Source organism: Bos javanicus, chromosome 27, assembly GCF_032452875.1.
Source record: "Bos javanicus breed banteng chromosome 27, ARS-OSU_banteng_1.0, whole genome shotgun sequence".
In the NCBI taxonomy this organism is placed as follows: Eukaryota; Metazoa; Chordata; class Mammalia; order Artiodactyla; family Bovidae; genus Bos; species Bos javanicus.
Window position 1 is genome coordinate 7,036,623 of NC_083894.1, and position 3,972 is coordinate 7,040,594.

The 3,972-nt window shown below is 45.8% G+C and overlaps 1 long non-coding RNA gene across 1 annotated transcript; it reads left to right on the plus strand.

Moving 5' to 3' along the window:
* The first annotated feature begins 1,681 nt into the window (after window positions 1–1,681).
* On the plus strand, window positions 1,682–3,492 carry LOC133239825 (uncharacterized). Its single transcript, XR_009733993.1, has 2 exons — window positions 1,682–1,730; window positions 3,289–3,492. It is a non-coding gene; the product is annotated as an uncharacterized LOC133239825 (long non-coding RNA).
* Window positions 3,493–3,972: the final 480 nt, after the last annotated feature.

Below are 3,972 nucleotides of genomic sequence, written 5' to 3' on the forward strand. Positions count from 1 at the left end.
CCTGCTCATTTAACTTATATGCAGAGTACGTCATGAGAAATGCTGGGCTGGAAGAAGCACAAGCTGGAATCAAGATTGCCAGGAGAAATATCAATAACCTCAGATATGCAGATGACACCACCCTTATGGCAGAAAGTGAAGAGGAACTAAAAAGCCTCTTGATGAAGGTGAAAGAGGAGAGTGAAAAAGTTGGCTTAAAGCTCAACATTCAGAAAACTAAGATCATGGCATCTGGTTCCATCACTTCGTGGGAAATAAATGGGGAAACACTAGAAACAGTATCAGACTTTATTTTTTTTGGCTCCCAAATCACTGCAGATGGTGGCTGCAGCCATGGAATTAAAAGACGCTTACTCCTTGGAAGGAAAGTTATGACCAACCTAGATAGCATATTCAAAAGCAGAGACATTACTTTGCCAACAAAGGTCCGTCTAGTCAAGGCTATGGTTTTCCAGTGGTCATGTATGGATGTGAGAGTTGGACTGTGAAGAAGGCTGAGTGCCGAGGAATTGGTGCTTTTGGACTGTGGTGTTGGAGAAGACTCTTGAGAGTCCCTTGGACTGTAAGGAGTTCCACCAGTCCATCCCAAAGGAGATCAGTCCTGTGTTTTCATTGGAAGGACTGATGCTGAAGCTGAAGCTCAAATACTTTGGCCACCTCATGCAAAGAGCTGACTCATTGGAATAGACCTTGATGCTGGGAGGGATTGGGGGCAGAAGGAGAAGGGGATGACAGAGGATGAGATGGTGAATGGCATCACCGACTCGATGGACATGACTTTGAGTGAACTCTGGGAGTTAGTGATGGACAAGGAGGGCTGGCATGCTGAGATTCATGGGCTCACAAAAAGTCAGACAGGACTGAGTGCTTGAACTGAAGTGAACTGAACTTCCTCTTTAACTAAAACAATGAAACTTTTAATGCCTTATCCCAAATATATTCCTCATAGCAATATTTATGGGGTAGGCCATTTTACAAGATGGGATGAAGAAATGAAGTAATTTGTTCAAAGGAGTGCAGATTGAATGTAGGGAGCACTTTAACTGAAGCCCATGTGGCTCTGAATCCAAAGACCTTGTTTTATTAAATACTCAACAATCCATGAAAACTAATGTACTTACTGAATTACATAAAATCAACCAATCCTTTAGCTCAAGTGTGATCTGTGCATCACTCGGGACATACTTCTCCTACAAGGTTACGTCTTGCTCACCTGCAATCCAAGCTAAACTGAGTGTCCTGCATTTTCCCTGCAGCTCTCCTCAGTTTACAGCATGCTCCAGGCTGTGCTGTGGTGACAGCACCTCCAGATTAGCATCTTCGAAGAGCCAAAGGTAATTCTTGCTCAAATGACACCAACCCAGGAAGTCCCGCATGCTCTGATCAGACCCCCTACCCCTGAGGAGCAGCCACCACCGTGGGTGCTGCTGGTCCTGTGTCTGAGCAAAGTGCTCTCAGGACTCTCGTGCTGGCGATTAAGGGCCCCCACCCTGAAGGGATATGTCAGTTCCTCTCAGAATTCATTAACCAAGCAGGTCCAGTTGTTTAGTCACTGGGTTGTGGTCGACTCTTTGTGACCCCATGGACTCTTTGAGACCCCCTGTCTCCCACCAGGCTTCTCTGTCCATGGGATACTCCAGGCAAGGATACCAGAGTGTGTTGCCATTCCCCTCTCCAAGGAATCTTTCTGATCCAGGGACCAAACCTGCATCTCCTTGTCTCCTCAATTGGTGGGCCGATTCTTTACCAGCTTAGCCATCAGGGAAGCCTGAGGGAAACCCCATGCTGCTTCTGCTGCTAAGTCGCTTCAGTCGTGTCCTACTCTGTGCGACCCCATAGACAGAAGCCCACCAGGATCCCCTGTCCCTGGTATTCTCCAGGCAAGAGCACTGGAGTGGGTTGCCATTTCTTCTCCAATGCATGAAAGTGAAAAGTGAAAGTGAATTCGCTCAGTCATGTCCGACTCTTAGCGACCCCATGGACTACAGCCTACCAGGCTCCTCCATCCATGGGATTTTCCAGGCAAGAGTACTGGAGTGGGGTGCCACTGCCTTCTCCGGAGAGAAGCCCCATAGACGCTGTTTAAATCAATGACCATGATCACCTTCCTAGAGAATAATCCGCAGGTCAGGAAGCAATAGTTAGAACTGGACATGGAACAACAGACTGGTTCCAAATAGGAAAAGGAGTTCAAGGCTGTATATTGTCACCCTGTTTATTTAACTTATATGCAGAGTACATCATGAGAAACGCTGGACTGGAAGAAACACAAGCTGGAATCAAGATTGCTGGGAGAAATATCAATAACCTCACATATGTAGATGACACCACTCTTATGGCAGAAAGTGAAGAGGAACTAAAAAGCTTCTTGATGAAAGTGAAAGTGGAGAGTGAAAAAGTTGGCTTAAAGCTCAACATTCAGAAAATGAAGATCATGGCATCTGGTTCCACCACTTCATGGGAAATAGATGGGGAAACAGTGGAAACAGTGTTGCACTTTATTATTCTGGGCTCCAAAATCACTACAAATGGTGACTGTAGCCATGAAATTAAAAGACTCTTATTCCTTGGAGGGAAAGTTATGACCAACCTACATAACCTACTCAAAAGCAGACACATTACTTTGCGAACAAAGGTCCGGCTAGTCCAAGTTATGGTTTTTCCTGTGGTCATGCATGGATGTGAGAGTTGGACTGTGAAGAAGGCTGAGTGCCGACGAATTGGTGATTTAGAACTGTGGTGTTGGAGAAGATGCTTGGGAGTCCCTTGGACTGCAAGGAGATCCAACCAGTCCATCCTGAAGATCAGTCCTGGGTGTTCTTTGGAAGGAATGATGATAAAGCTGAAACTCCAGTACTTTAGCCACCTCATGCGAAGAGTTGACTTACTGGAAAAGACTCTGATGCTGGGAGGGATTGGGGGCAGGAGGAGAAGGGGATGACAGAGGATGAGATGGCTGGATGGCATCACTGACTCGATGGGCATGAGTCTGGGTGAACTCTGGGAGTTGGTGATGAATAGGGAGGCCTGGCATGTTGTGATTCATGGGGTCGCAAAGAGTCAGACATGACTGAGCGACTGATCTAATCTGATCTCAGTTCTTACTATAATTTTAAAAAAATGTGGAAAAACATTCTAAGCTTGGAAGTCACACCAAACCAAGGAGAGTGCCAGTTGTGTCCCTGTGGACTGTGATTTGGAGTTCCTTGTGTATAATATGAATTCTGGTAGCTTTAGTTATACATGTCTTATTTATTTGTTTCTTTTTCACCTCCCCTTTCTTTATAGGAGAAAGAAAAATGAAAAACCTTGAACGTGAGAAAATGGGTGGTGCCTGCAAGTATCAGAACACCCATGATTGCATCATCCTGCCTGGAGAATGCAAGAGTCAGAAGAAACACTGCTGCAGAGTCTAATTTCAGCATGGGAGCATCCTCAGCAACACAAGACACTCCCCACAGCTGAGTCCTGTTTAAAAAGAGACACTGCTCATTCGGGTCCTGTGGGGTCTTTCTAACTGCATGAGGTCATGAACTGGATGGGAAGATTTCAGTTGGAAGTCTGGTCACACCACTCGTTAGCTGATTAACTCTGGACAGGCCTTGCCTTTCCTAGGTCCCAGACTCTGCTTCTGTGACTGTTGAAATGGATGTTCTCCACAACCTAATTTGTTGGTGGTGGGGTTTACTTGCTAAATCATGTCTGATTCTTCTGTGACCCCATGGACTCAGTCTGTGCGATTTTCCAGGCAAGGATACTGGAGTGGGCTGTCCTTTCCTTTTTCAGATCTTTCTGACCCAGGGATCAAGCCCACATCTCCTGTGTCTCCTGCATTGGCAGGCAGAGTATTTAGCACTGAGCCTCAGGAAAGACAACCTGTTCATATATGTCTACAAATGTATGGACTGGGAGAAAGAGCTTTGAGTGTGTGTGTGTGTGTGTGTGTGTGTGTGTGTGTGTGTGTTATAGTAT